This window comes from Lactuca serriola, chromosome 2 (genome assembly GCF_051521515.1).
Source record: "Lactuca serriola cultivar US96UC23 chromosome 2, Lser_US96UC23_V15, whole genome shotgun sequence".
Classification (NCBI taxonomy): domain Eukaryota; kingdom Viridiplantae; phylum Streptophyta; class Magnoliopsida; order Asterales; family Asteraceae; genus Lactuca; species Lactuca serriola.
In genome coordinates this window covers 166,295,814-166,311,926 of record NC_136409.1, presented here as the reverse complement: position 1 = coordinate 166,311,926, position 16,113 = coordinate 166,295,814, and positions in this window count along the sequence as shown.

The following is a 16,113-nucleotide window of genomic DNA, read 5'->3' as shown; positions in this document are numbered from 1 at the left end:
AAAAATAGGGTTTTATGATCTTTAGCGTACGCTGGGCGTACGCCTTGAACACCCGCGACCAAATTGCCCCATTACGCTGGGCGTACCCACGCATGCCCCAACATGCATGCATGGCCTTCCATGCAAACTTTTCTCTATAAGGGCAATTCTTGCGAAATCTTCAAAGTGTCATACTCCTTCATTCTAGATCTGTTTCTGATGAACTTTGTATCCACAGAAAGGTGGCCAGAAATCCTACGCTTTTAACAACACACTCTGGCCCAAAAAACTTGTCGAATAATACCTCTAAATCTAATAAAGGACTAAAACGCCCCTGACCTTGGCCTCTGAAATTCCATATATGAATATTTTAGAACAGGGCGTTACAACTCTTCCCCACTTAAACTAGACATCGTCCTCGAAGTTCGCTACGACTAACTATCTCACAACACCTTGCAGCTTGCCACTGACTATGCACTTCGCCTATCTGATCGAATTCTTGAAAATGTCTTTTCCCGAATAATCTGATCATTACCATCCTCCAGTACAACACTTTTACCTAACCGATCGAATTCTTGAAAATTGTCACTAATGAGGATATAACTGATCAATACCCGAATGACACCTCCCAAAAATAGTGAGGCACTACTGAATATTACACATACATGCTACAGTTACTGTATCCGAAGTATCTTTCTCTATAGGGGACGACCTCCAATTTACCATTCTAATTCCAAGGTATGCAGATGGCATAAGACTCAATTGCGAGTAGGCAATATAATACTTTCCAATATGCAAACCTACTAAAATCGATGCAGTAACATAATAATGATATCATGAATAATAATTGATAGGAAGGTAAAGACACATACCTCCAACACCCGGCGCTGCTCGAACCATTGCTGAAATCAACCGGTACGCTCTACTCCAAGCCGTGGGCGTCCTTGCCCGGCCCCGACATCCGCTGGTGGTTCTTGATGTCACAGGGGCAAGAGGTATCACTTGCCCTGCTGCATACAAAATCTGACAATGGGCCTTCTTGTGGCCCTCCGACTACAATGGAAACATATCGGGTCAAGACCCTAGGCGATGGTAGCAGTACAATCTCTGCTGAAATGACCAATCCGACCGCACTTGAAGCAACCAGAATCACCGCCACTACCACTCCTGCACGCACCCGCGTGCATCCTCCCACACTTCCCGCATCGACTGCGGCTCTGGTAATTCCTCAATTTCAAATCCAACCCCTTGGGCCTCTTGCCCGAACCTGAGGTTACCTAAGTCTCATCCATTTTCCTCTTCCTTTCCGAATCCCTGCCAATCTCTCACTCCTGCATTACTCCGCCGACCCCATCCATCATCTGAACAACCGCAGTCTGATCCTGGAGCTTTGCGGTCAACCTATCAGTGACCCTCACGATGATGTTGGGCAGCTCCTCGCAAATGGCTCGCGAAACCTCCTTAACTATCCAATCATGCAGAGGTCCTTCCTGGAGACAGGGTGCCCCACCCACCCCCGTCCCCTGCCGGCATGAGCTAATAATGGGATCTCCCTCCCTGATGGATCCCTGGACTCCATAAGAATCGGGCTCTAGACGAGCCCCAAATTGTCCTGCAACTATCCCGGCCCTAAAGACCTCAAGATAACTGCCCATAAGCTCCACGATGGCCTCTTTAACCAAACCGAAAATCACTGGAGTCTGATCAATGATGTTGCGCGTAATTCTGCGAAAATGAAATCCATCATCTGATCATCAAGCTGTCTAGCTCTAAAGCCTGATTCAGATCCCTCCCTGGTACCTGAACTGCCAACTGGTATCTCGTGCATCGTCACCATGCTAAACTGCTGAAAACATATCACAATAATTGTCAGAATACTCACTGCTGCTGAGTGATCACACACACACTCTATAATTTCCTTGGTTTCGTCTTGGCCCCTCTTGAATCGAGTACGGATCCTTTGTTTTCAGTAGTACGGGCCCATACTACCTTCCACATCTATCCGTACTTTCCTCAAGAACTGCCTCGATTCCACCAACTGCTTCTACTGCTGCTGATCTCTGCTACTCTTATCCTAGGCTTGCCCTAGGGAAATCTTTGACTCCACCCAAAGCAGTCCTCAACTGCTGAAGGCCTCCTTGTAATGCTAATTAACCATTACCTGAATACCATCACATGTAATGAGGCTCAGATAATCCTTTGAGTAAAAGACTCGTCCCTACAACGGTTAGACTCAGACGAGAGCTGCGAAATAGGGCCAAATCCAGCACTCTGAGATTATTCAATCTTGATTACATGTGACGTGACGTATTCACTTAATGACTAACTCCCATCACTCAGAGTCCCACAAAGCACAAAGCAAGCAACATTCATACATAGGAAACTACTCAGGAAAATCTATCCTTAGGACTAGAAATTGTACTAGTATACAATGTTAAGCTCATACTATCAGGCATAACCTAAACATGCTATCCTACTACTGTCTACTTAATACTAGCATGCAATTCTCATAAAGCTGTAACACATATAGCATGCACATAAGGCATCCTCCTAGGTCCTTAGTCCTATTCTAGCATGCTGCTGTACTGAAACTGAAACTGATAATCATAACATAAACTTGTATGGGTAATTTGGAAGTACTTACTTGAGCTCGACTGATTACAGGCACCACACCCTTTTCTCTTTTTTTTTTTTAAAATTCTTTTCGTGCTCAAAGTTGTTCTTACTTTTTCTAAAACTTCTTTTCGTTTCTAAAACCCATCTTTACAAAATTCTTTTCGAAAAATGTTTTTCTTTTGAAAATCTTTTACCGTTTCTTTAGTTTGAGTTCAGACAACCTGAAAGTGTATCCGAATCCCTCAAACCAAGGCTCTGATACCAACTTGTAACGACCCGAAAACGTAGTCTAAAAATTTCGTTTAAACAACATTACTTAAACCCTGATTGTCAAACCATAACATAGTTCTTAACATAAAATCAGAGTATTAATTCAAAACATAATCTTTTATCAGAGTGAAACATCCCAGGCTGACTAAATATGGTGTGTGCCATGAGATCATCCCGAGCTCTTCCCTCCTCTACCGTAAGTACCTGAAATCAAAACTGAAAACTGTAAGCACGAAGCTTAATGAGCTCCCCAAAACTACCACATACCATACAATAACATATAAAGCACATACTGGGCCTTGCCCACTGCATCGGACCGAAGTCCGGCTAACTGCATCGGGCCGAAGCCTGGACTAACTGGGGCCTTGCCCCCTGCATCGGACCGAAGTCCGGCTAACTGCATCGGGATGAAGCCTGGACTAACTAGGGCCTTGCCTCCTATATCGGACCGAAGTCCGGCTTACTGCATCGGGCCGAAGCCCGGACTAACTGGGGCCTTGCCCCTGCATCGGACCGAAGTCCGGATAACTGCATCGGGCCGAAGCCCGGACTAACTGGTACCTTGTCCCCTGCATCGGACCGAAGTCCGGTTAACTGCATCAGGCCGAATCCCGGACTAACTGAACATAACATAGCATAAACATATCAACTATCATGATCACATATACTGCATACTGTATCGAACCGAAGTTCGGAACACATAACACAAAAACATGCTTGAATCACAAAGACATCAACTACACTGAACTACTGCATCATACCGAGGTCCGGAAACTACTGCTAACTAGACGGGTCAGCATTGTGGTCGTAGACCCGTTCCTACTGGAAGGAAACTCACCTCGAAGAACTGACTGTTGAAGGCATGAGTAAGAAATCCCTGACTGCTGTACCGACTGCTCCCCGGCTATCATGACCAATTAAAACACTAAACCAGAATAAGGATCCTTCTATGGGTAAAAAGACTATTTTACCCCGCCATGCTATGGTGTGGGTCATAACCAAGGCCTAAAACCCTTAATTCTTCTAAGTCCATCAATGGCCCACTAAAGGCCCACTAATGGCCCAATTTTCTAAATTGGGCATAACTCATCATAGGGGCCCTACTTAAGCCCAAAGAATGTTCTTGGCCCATAATCTAACTGACTTCTGATGGCCCACTATGGATCAAAGGCCCAAAATCCAAACCACAGCCCACACCGAGGCCGAAACTGCACAAAGCCACACTGGCTGCTTTACGCGGGGCGTACTCTAATGTACGCTTAGCGTACAGGCTTGGTGACGAGTACGATGGGCGTACCTACATGTACGCTCATTGTAATACCTTGTTAAGTCAACTTTCTTTTAAGTGCTTAATAACTCGATTCAGAAGCTACAAACTCAGATCCAAACCTTATTCCATGTCTTAAGCCATAAAGTCACTAACTTGGTGACTTTATATGGCCCAAACCAACTCAAACTCCCAAAATAATCTTCTACTTCCATAAAAGGGGACTAGATCTCATGCATGGGCTTAATAGAACCATAAAGGTTGGAAATTTACTGCTTATGGGACTCATATGACTCTAAGGGAGGCAACCCTGGTCTTAGAAACGAGCTTAAGTCATAAAGTCCCAATCTTGGGACCAAAAAGGTCCATAAACTTGTACTAAGGAGATCTAAGAGGTTAATCATCAAGATCAAGACTTTTTACCTTGCAGAGGTCCGAAATGAAGCACTTATCCCAGATCTACAAGCTCTAGCTTCCAAGGTTCCTCCTTGCCAACCTTCTTCTCTTTGCTTCCAAGCTTTAAACCACCAAAATGGGTTCTCCATGGTCAAGATCTCATAAAATGAAGGTAGGGACGTTCTAGGGTTTCTTCTGAGGTTGGGGAGGCTGATATGGGGGCTAGGGTTGGAACCATAATGTCCTTTATATAGTGCTTAACCCAAAAATAGGGTTTTATGATCTTTAGCGTACGCTGGGCGTACGCCTTGAACACCCATGACCAAATTGCCCCATTACGCTGGGCGTAACCCAGCTTACGCTGGGCGTAACCACCCGTGCCCCAACATGCATGCATGGCCTTCCATGCAAACTTTTCTCTATAAGGGCCATTTTTGCCAAATCTTCAAAGTGTCATACTCCTTCGTTCTAGATCCATTTCTGATGAACTTTATATCCACGGAAAGGTGGCGAGAAATCCTATGCTTCTAACAATACACTCCGACCCGAAAACTTCTCGAATAATACCTCTAAATTTAATAAAGGACTAAAACACCCCTGGCCTTGGCCTCTGAAATTCCATAAATGAATATTTTAGAACAACGCGTTACATGAATTCTTCTAAATACTTAATATCGTTGAGGAAGGTCTGAAACTCTTTAGACGTGGGTTCTTGCATGATAAAACCATTGGAGTTTTCTGGTATCCCAATAGATTTGAAAAAGGGTTGCTTCGAGATAGGCACAATACAGTCACATGTGATCTTGGTTTCGAGCACGTCGTTTTCGATTTTGATCCTTTAAATGGCAGTGTGAAGGATCCTAAGAGGAATTTGGGGATTTGGGGTTTTGGTGAGTGGAACGACTATCAGATGACGAGAGATGAACTCAATTATAACTCTGATGGACTCGTCATTGTTCATGGGGTCAAGGGAGAAGAGTTGTGTGGTTTCTCAAAGAAAGGGATCTGTGGAGGAAGATGAAGCAGAGCCTTTGGATGACTTCTTCTTAGGGAGATATTTTGCGAGTTCATGAGATTTTTGTGAGGATGCCATTGTTGTTGGTTTGGGAGCTTGAAAAACGAATTTGCAGAGAGCATTTTGGAGAAGAAGATTAGAGCATAAAAAAGAAACTGATGGGTTTTGAAATCCTTTTATAGGTTGGAGAATCGGGTCGGGTTGAGAAAAAGGTGTAATGATGATACCCGATTTACAAATGGATCGCATTAAATGTGTTGCCAAAATTGGCATGCGTTTGATCTGCAATGACTAAAGGAACAAAGACAATACATGCGAAATGAAAAACCATCATTTCAGTTGAAAGGATGTGCACTTTATCAAGACGTGTGCAAAAAGCACGATAATTTATAAAAATAACCATTTGAGTCATTAAAGGAAACATTTCGGAAAAAAATTTAATGAAAAACCTTTTGAACTTCTTTTGAAACTATGGATCTTGGAAAAGGGAAATTCTGAGATGAATTGTCATAAGATGCTTCCAAAGTGAGAATGAAAACACTTGTACATGATATAGAGTTCGAGATTACACAGACTCAGACTGAATATCAGAGGTAAAAAGTGAGAAGATCTTAGAGGACATATTTTAAATAGATTTTGAGATTCTAAGACGAGAATAGTCAGAGCTCGGATAGAGGTAAGAGATGAAGGCTCATTACCATTTCAGACTTAAATTCTGAGATGAACTTCATAACCTCCTTTTGAGATGGATTTCGAGGTAAGATCAAGGCAAAATACAAATGTAACTATATTGGTCATATGAACTTCAAAATATGGAGTGAACTGTACAACTTAAACTAGAAGAAGAGGTTAGACAAAAAGACATTTAAAATGATCCTATATATATTCTGAGAGGAAATGATTCCGAGATGAAAAGGATTTTGACTTCAGAATTTATTTACTTTCCAATGATTCAATTAGAGAGTACAAGCCTCTTGGAAGAATTGAGGATCTGGCAACATCATAACCATTTTGTTCTGAAAACCATTAAATTTTCTTTCATCTAATGCCTTAGTAAAGACATCAGCAATTACATCGTCAGATGGAGCAAAAATAAGTTCAAAGTTTCCTTATCACACATGATCTTTAATGAAATGGTACCGCATATTAATGTGCTTCGTCATGGAGTGCTGAATTGGATTGTGAGAAATCACAATAGCACTTTGAGACAATAGATTGGAATATGTTGAAATCGATAGCCATAGTCCAGAATCTATGATTTCATCCAAAGAACTTGAGAAGTGAAACTAGCACCAACTATGTATTCCACTTTGGCTGTTGAAAGAGCAATGCAATTTTGTTTCTTAGATGACCAACTAACCAATCTTCCACCCAAAAAGTGACAGCCACCAGAGGTGTTTTTTCTGTCCAATTAAAGACCACCATAGTTTGAACCAGAGTAAGCTTGTAGGAGGAAACTCTAATTTGCTGGATGCCGGATTCTGAGACTCTTTGTACCTTTGAGGTATCAGAATATTTGCTTAACTGCCAAAAGATGGGAATTCTTTGGATTGACCTGAAATATGGCACACAAACATGTAGAGAACATGATGTCCGGACGATTTGTTGTTAGGTAGAGTAGCGATCCAATCATTCATCTATACTTCTTTTCATCATCAACAACACCTGATGGTTCCAAGAAGATCTTGTGTCTGAAACCCATAAGAACCTTTACAGAGGCACATGTGTCCATTGAATATTTATTGAGAAGACCGGAAATGTATTTTTCTTGGTGAATAAGGATTCCTCTGTTGGTTTGCTTTACTTGGAGACCGAGGAAGAAACTTAGTTCACGATTCATGCTCATTTGGAATTGACTAACCATTAACTTGGAAAAATCAGCAACCATTGATGAATCCGTAGATCCAAAAATGATATCGTCAACATAGATTTGGACTAGCATGAGATGTTTTCCATTTGATCTTCGTAAAAGGGTAGGATCGAGAATTCCTCTTTGAAAACCGGAACGCTTGAGAAAGTCGGTGAGAATCTCGTACCTGGCGTGATGAGCTTGTTTGAGGCCATAAACAACTTTTTGGAGTTTGTAGCAATAGTTTAGGAAAGAAGTATTGACAAAACTAGGAGGTTGTTGGAGATACACTTCAGTATCCAGTTCACCGTTAAGAAAAGCACTTTTAACGTCCATTTGGTAAACTTTGAAGCCTTTATGAGCTGCATAAGCAAGAAAGATTTTAATGGCTTCAAGACGGGCAATAGGAGCAAAGGTCTCGTTGTAATAAAGTCCTTCAATATGAGTAAATCCTTTGGCCACCAATTTTGGTTTGTTTTGAATAATTACTCCAACGTCGTCTAGCTTGTTTTGGAAAACCCATCTTGTACCAACAATAGGGTGATCTTGAGGAGGAGGGACGAGAGTCCACACTTCGTTTCTGTTAAATTCTGCTAACTCTTCTTGCATAGCTGTAATCTAGTCAGCATGTTCTAATGCTTCCTTGATGGATTTTGGTTGAACCATTGAGATAAATTCCGATAGATGACATTCATTTTGGATGTTAGTAGCTAAGTAAGTTTGTACACCAACATTGAGATTTCCTATAACTTGGTTAGGAGGATGATCCTTTGTCCAAATATGTAATCTCAGAATCTCTTGTGCAGCTGATGATTCGATATCAACGATGGGGTTATGTTGCTCCCCCTGAACAACTTGAATTGGAGGATGATGCTCCCCCTAAACTTCTAAATAGAGGTGGCAAAAATTGACACGATACGAAACTCGACACGAAATAAATGGGTTTGGGTAAGATATTTCAACCCGTTTAAATAAACGGGTTGACACGACACGACACAAAAACTAAATGGGTAAGGTTAGGGTTGAGAATTTCAACTCGAATATGACTTGAAAATGACCCGTTTATTTATATGCAAGTTTTTTTGAATTATTTAAATAAACTAGAAAGATACAAAACCAAAACCATTAGTAAAAGAAAACCTTCGAATTGAATTGTTTTGTAATGTTGAAATGACTTAGCCGTCTAGATCAAGACTTCATTTCAGTTTTTCCATTCTCTCCCAAACTACCCAGTCTCTTTCACCACTCTCACATCCTCATGACCTTGTCATCCGCCTCCCCAACTCCCACTCTTTTAATTTTGTCATCTGAATTTGCTATGATTTCATCTATTCTGCCTCCAAACTATTAGTTTTCCTTTCCGCCTACTCAAATCCTACTCCTTCAACATGCTCAATCTTTTTACCTCACATGACATGACATATTTCAAGGTATACACCTAACCCGAAACCTGACACGAACTCGGCACGAAAATAAATGGGTTGACACGACACGACACTTTAATTAAATGGGCCGGATTAGGGTCAAACACTTTCAACCCGTTTAGTGTTTCGACACGACACGACACGATTGCCACCTCTACTTCTAAACTGGAGATATCAACATCATCTTGTCCAGAAAGACAAAGAAGTTAGCATCGTCATTGTTATTATTCAGAATAGGATCGAATTTAGCAAATTAATTCGCTGCATCTTGGAATCCTTCAACATCCGATTCAAGAGAGGGAAGACCATTCTCCCCATCAACCTGAGAAGGTTGAATCAGTTCTGAATCAAATGGAGAAAAATTGGGGTCGAACCAGAAACATTTTGGGAAATTTGAACTGCAGTTGAGGATGGTCTTGACTGAAATTCCGAATCAAGAGCTATTTATGATGGTCCGAACAGAGTTTCAAAATCAACTTCATGAATAATTTAGGATTTCGCACATCCTGACGATGGGGCATTAGACTCCATGATATGAGTACTAACATGAGTTGGGGCAGAATTCTGAACATAGTTTTCATCGAAGGTGACATTAAAAATTTCTTCAAGAACATGAGTCTGATGATTCAGAACCCGGTATGCTTTTGATTTTGCAGAGTATCCATGGAAGATTGCTTCATCGGCTTTCGTATGAAATTTCGTGAGCTGATCATCATTGTTTTTAAAAATCACCGACAACCAAAGACATGTAGAAAAGAGATACTCGACTTACGACCATTCATGGCTTCATATGGTGTCATTTTGAGGCGTCGATTGATGATACTTCGATTTTGAGTGAAGCAGGCAGTGGACACGGCTTCAGCCTAAAGATAAAGTGGAAGATTTGCAAAGTTGAGCATCGATCGAGCAGCTTCAATGAGAGTTTTTCTCTTCTTTTGACTACACCATTTTTTTGAGGAGTGTAGGGAGCTAAGAAATTATGGTCAATGCCTTTATCGGAGAGGAATTTTTCATTGGTGATGTTGGTAAATCTAATCCATTATCACTTCGAACTCTTCTTACAAGTATTTTGACGAGAACTTTAATTTATTTGATAAAGTTAATGAATTCCGAGGCTGCCTCAGATTTCAGATTGAGGAAGAAGACCAAAGTGAACCTTGTAAAATCATCCACAATCACAAGAATGTACTTTTTGTGATGCAGAATTTCTATAGTGGAGGGTCCTCAAAGATCAATGTGAAGGAGTTCTAATGGTTCCGGAATCTATTTTTCATTAATAACAGGATGATGTTTCTTGGATTGCTTCCCACATTCACATGCAACACACAAATGACCATTTTCAAACTTGAGGAGTGGCAGACATCTGACCATTTCACTGGAAACAAGATCATTCATACATCATAATTTTAAGTGAGCAAGCCTCGGATTCCATTACCAATTGATGTTACGAATGACTTTTGAGAGTAGACAATGTTGAGGTTTGTCGATGATCATGTTGAGGTCTAGAGGATACATATTCCTGTTGCGATTTGATTTGATGAGACATTCCTTTCGGTCTTCTGTCATGACATAGTTGTGCTTTTTGCATAACTTAACTCATAGGTTGGAGTCAGTAAGTTGAGCCACACTTATCAAATTGTGCTTCAGGTCAGCTACATATGCCACATTTTAGATAGGCAAATTTCCATTGGTGAGGATGCCATAACCTATGATCTTAGAGTTGGAGTTGTTGCCATACGTCACATAGCCATCATTTTGTGAGAGTTTAAGATCACGTAGAAAACTTTTCTGCCCCGTCATGTGCGTGGAACAAGCGCTATCAGTATACCATATTGTATCTTGTTCCGAAGCACATAGTGCCTACAAAAATTAGTGAATTTTGGTGTTTTTAGGCTCCGGGTTAGATTTTAGGACATGGGCACGCGCTTTGGAATTATGTTGTGAATTTGAAGCAACAGATGTTTCAGAAGGTTTATTTCAAGATCCTTTTGGAAAGAAGCAGAAAGCCAAGGTCTTCTCATTGATCTACAAATCATATTCAACAACAGGTTGTTTGGAAACAACTTTTCATGGACCAACAGTGTTTGAAGCTGTAGGTATTACAATGTCACTTGGAGTTGCAATTTCCATTTTAACATTTTTAAATCTCCGCTCAAACTTTTGGTTTGAATCTTTTGAAATTTTTTGAGTAACAGTGTTTTTAGAAACTCGTTCATTGTTTGCTACTTTTTATGGCACATTTGGTTTTGAAAGTTGTTGTGGTTTGAAAATTGTACCATCAGATTTAGCAATGAACACAGTGGATACTGTCCAAGAAGAGTTTGTATTGATGGGATGAGTATCAACAACAGTATTTTTGGGGGTAGGACTAACAACCTTGTTTTAAGCTACCAAACTAGGAGGATTAGAAGGCCTCTTAATGATCTTAACAGACAAAAATATGTTGTAGTTCTTAGTGGATGGTTTCACATTCTAAGATACTTTCTTCTTAGAATTTTCAATGAATCTGGAATTATGTCTTGACCTAATTTCCTTTTTGAGAGAATTTTTGGCTTCTACCTTGGGATTGACAACATCTTTCCTATTTAAAGATGGTTTCTTCCTGGGGTCAGATGATGACTTGGAAGATTGTTCTACAGATATGTTGTTAAACTTAGGCTTGATTGGCACTAAGGTTGTTTTTGAAATCAATTGAGAGTTAGAAACCCATGAGTCAGATGAAAAATCTACTAGGATTTCTTCTTCTACGTCACTATCAAAAGATCCCCAGACAAAATCCGATTTATCCGAGTCAGGTCCATTTGTCTCCAGAATTATTTCCTTAATGACATAATTGTTAGGAGGACTGTGGTTTGAAACATGAACTATAGTACGAGTGATGCTAGGGAAGGATACCGAGGCCTGATTCAGTTCTAGGGCTATTAGAGGCGGAAGAGGCGTGGAATGAGGACACTAGACTACTATGGGTCAAAACTCTGGAATCAGAGATGTATACCGGTCTGAGGTCTCAAGAAGGGGAGACAATGGTGAGACAAGGGTATCTGAATATGTGTGGTTCGGAACGTCTCCCATAAAAGTTAGGTCTTGTAACTCCTTCAAGGGAGGAGTAATTGGTTTCGGAAACTCGCTTTTGAGATCAGGTGCTTTGGACCAAGGATGACAAAAATTATGAGTCATCCATTCAGTGGCTTCAAGAATATCTATCGCATGATGTAAAGCGTCAATTTTTGGCATTCAGATGTTTGTTATTAGAAATTAAAACATTCCTTTTAGAATAAGTGATTTCACATTTGTCTTTAAGAATGATACATTCATCTTGTGATATTACAAGTTCATGCTCTAATGACTCTATTTTAAGCTTCCTATCCTCGAAAAATAACTTAAGATGACTCAATTCACTTTCCATCTTCTCACTCGCATCTATGGAAGACTCATAGGCTTTATAGATGATGTTCATACCTGATTGGATCTGGGTTATATATGGTTCACAAAGAGATAAATCAAAATTATTATCAGTAATCATAGATTTATTAGTAATCATAGATTTTACCTGGTTGGTCATTTGTTGCCATGTAGCAGAAATTTAGCTCAGCATCTTCATCATCTCCTTCTGAACTTGATGACCAGTAGCCTTCATCACATTTGATTGTCTGTCTAGCGATAACACACATGTTTCTTCCAGAACTCACATCATCTTCATCTCCAGATGACCAATATCCTTCGACATCTCTTGACACACTGATGACAAATGCTTTTTCACTTGCAGCCATTTCTTGGGCTCGGCGGGCATAATAAGCAGAGTCCTTGATCTTTGGTTTCTATATGGCTTCAACCATACAACCTTTTGCAAAGTTATTTCCATGATCACACTTGTGAAAAACAACCTTTGGCTTGTTTGACTTCAGAATCTCATGGGATTCTGGTGAGTGACTTGGTGATGAGATGTTTGGCTTGTGGGCAGGTGGATTTCTGAGGGTTTGGGAAATGGTTGGGGATTTCTTTGATAAGGAGATTGGAAACAGTTTTGGTATAGTTTGTGAGTGGAGTTCCATGGTCGCTTGTATTTCATGGATAGTAAGGCAAAATCTTGTTGAAACCAAAGTTCGGAGTCCATTGCTTCAGGATCAAGGTCTCCATCATTCTAATAGTTGGAATTAGCAAGAACAGGTAAAGTTGGTAGAGAGGGTTGAACAGATGGAATAGGTGGGATAACAATTTTGAAAGGGTCTAAAACAGAGGGGTTCGATACTTGAGGATCAAAGGAACTAACAAGAGCTAGAGGACCTCCTAAAATTCCTCTTAATGTTTGAGCAACATTTGATTCATGTCCTTGAAGCTCATCAAATAGTTGGTAAAGCTCCAACTTCTTCAGAGATCCATTAAAGAAAAGATTATATATTTCCCCATCCTTTACCAAAACTATTGATAAACTTGAGATTTTATTCTAGCGAAGTTCGGATAATCCCATGAGATGTCATGTTGTTGACGATGATTCAATATCTGTTGGAAGTTGAGGCAACTGATTCACCTGGAGTTGTGGTGAAAGTGTTGAACTCATTCACAACCGAAGTCAACCGATTATCCTTCATGTTTTTTGATCCCATGAATAGATCTTGGAGAGTGTCCCAAATCTCTTTAGTATATTTGCACAACTTAATGTGCTCAAAAAGAGAAAGAGGAACACCGAACAACATCTCAGAAAATGCAACTTGATCTGCATGCAGTTTCTCTATGTCAGCAACAGTGAGAGGTGCCTGATGCTGTTCATCTTGGCCTAAAAGGGTTGCAGCAACATCTCTTACGGTTTATCTGACCGGAACATGTGGACATTATTTCACGGATCTCCATATTTCTGCACCTTTTTCCTTACCAAGTAAGAACCTTTCCATTCTGACTTTCCAGTGATGATACTCTTCAACAACTAGCAGTGGGTCACGAGAAGGGAAACCCACGCTATTTTCTATTTTCATTGAATACATTTGTTGAGAATTAGGAGTAGCCATTGATGTTATGATATTAGAGCAGAAGTGATATATAGAAGAACTTTTATCCAGAACACATAAACGACTGAAATACCAAGGTAATTTCAAATCAACTATAATCTGTTCTTGGGGATTCAAAGGAAAACCACGCAAGCTCTGATACCAATTGTGAAAACAAATAATCAATGCGCAAGGACAAGGTTTGAAAAATTAAACCTTGAGTTAATCTTTATGATCAACGTCTGCTCTTGATGAAAGTTCCAGTCGAATATGGTAATACCAGTTAGGACTTAAAGAAAATATTCAATAAAGTATTCAAGATAATGAATGAACAAAACTTTGAGTATAATCAATACAAAGGTATTTAAGGAACAAGAAAAATGTTGTGAAAGAACTTTGAATTGAAGGAAAAGTGAAAATGATGTGAAGAGAATATTTGCTATTCTTTGTGTAAAACTTGAATTGTTCATGTCTACATTAATGTTGAAAAATTTCACTACTTAAATAGTGAAGGAGGAACATAGCACAAACCAAGAGACATTCCTAGGACTAGATAATACCCAGTGTTTGTCAAACTGATATCCAAAAGATATATATATATATATATATATATATATATATATATATATATATATATATATATATATATATAAGAAATTTTCTATGAATTGTTACATCACTAATAAAGACAAAATATATTAAATGCTAGAGCAGACTGCTAATCTCGGAATTGCCCTTCATCTCGGGATGATCTTTATCTCAGAACATTTACTCATCTCGAACTTTGCTGACTTCAGGACTTGAGTGATTACTAGAGGTTAATTTTTATGATTCAACATGGTCGGGCGGTCGAATCTCTTGGGAGACAAGGCCAGGTGGCCCCACAAGATTTTGACACGTGGCACCACAATTAATAGGATATGTTGCAAGCTTTTAAAAGCATCGATATAGACAAACCCAGAAGCGACACATAGCTGAGAAAGGCTGGAGTCAACACCCCTATAGTGCGCAACGCGCCCACATATGTGCACGGTGCACATCACTTTTCTTGGATATATAGAGCTCTTCGTATATGCTCCATTCCTCACACCCATACACATTTTTTCTCTCGAGTATTCCTTAATTTTAAGCCATCTTCCTTAGATCCATGTACTGAGGCGAAGCCCTGCTACATGCATGAGTGCTCAACTAGTTGTAATCTTCAAGTAGGAGTTCCACACCAGTGTGCTGCCCACTTAGATCCCAGTTCTCATCAATAGTACTCTATAAGTGAGATAAACTTACTCTGCCTCCGTGTAATTTATAATTATAGTTATAAGTCGTTACTTGGAACTTATAATTAAGATTTCTTAATAATCCCAAGTCATTATACTAATTGATCTACTTACGAGAGAGGTGACTAGAATGGTTATATTTGCTTGGTTGTTGGATTTTAGAAAGGCTATATGCCTAAATGGTCCTGCCTCCTAACTGTCCGTCATGGCTAATCCTTATTTGATAGAATTGTCAGTATTCTTTAGGATTAGTGATAGGTTTAACCCACATTTCCAGATTTATCTAGTATCTAATAAGCAGTAGTATTATAGGTTAATACTTGTCAGGTACGTTACCTTCAGTTGGATTGTTAGTAGATTGTTGTTAGTTGTCAAAGTAATTGTCCAAGTGAGTTCATCTCACTATATTAGGTATCCTAATATATATCCATGTATGTTAGGATATAGGAACTAGTAGTGTAGAGCCCATAATATAGTTTTCTATGTCCATGTAGAGCCAAATATGCAGTATCTATGTGCGCGGTTGTTGATATGCTTATAAGTTATTGTGAATTAGTTAGGGATGATGATGGAACAACAAAGAGGTCGGGAGACTATAGTCCCACATGTTAACGAAATGGCGTGTAGTCCGTAAGTACACATAGACCCATGTTAAGAAATGACATGAAGGCCATAAGTATATGTATACTTGCATTGAAGACGAAATGATGTGTAGGTCGTAAGTTTAAAATACAACCATTATATGTATACATGTATGTGTATTATGGTATATGGTATATTTGATGGGTTTTAGACATTACAAAACTAACTTAAATCCTTAAGTGTGCATGCAACCTAAAACTAAAGATTTATTTTTCTCTATTGAACCTATAACTATGAACATCAAATAAGAACCCTAAGGAACTCTAGGTATTTTCGAAATCTAGAAAGAAAGAAGAAAAACTTACCTTTGATCCTTTAGAAGCAAGCACCACAATTTTCGTGCCTCTAGTGGTTCACACCCATGCAAACAATGAAGATGATGAGGAGAGAGGGGAGAGG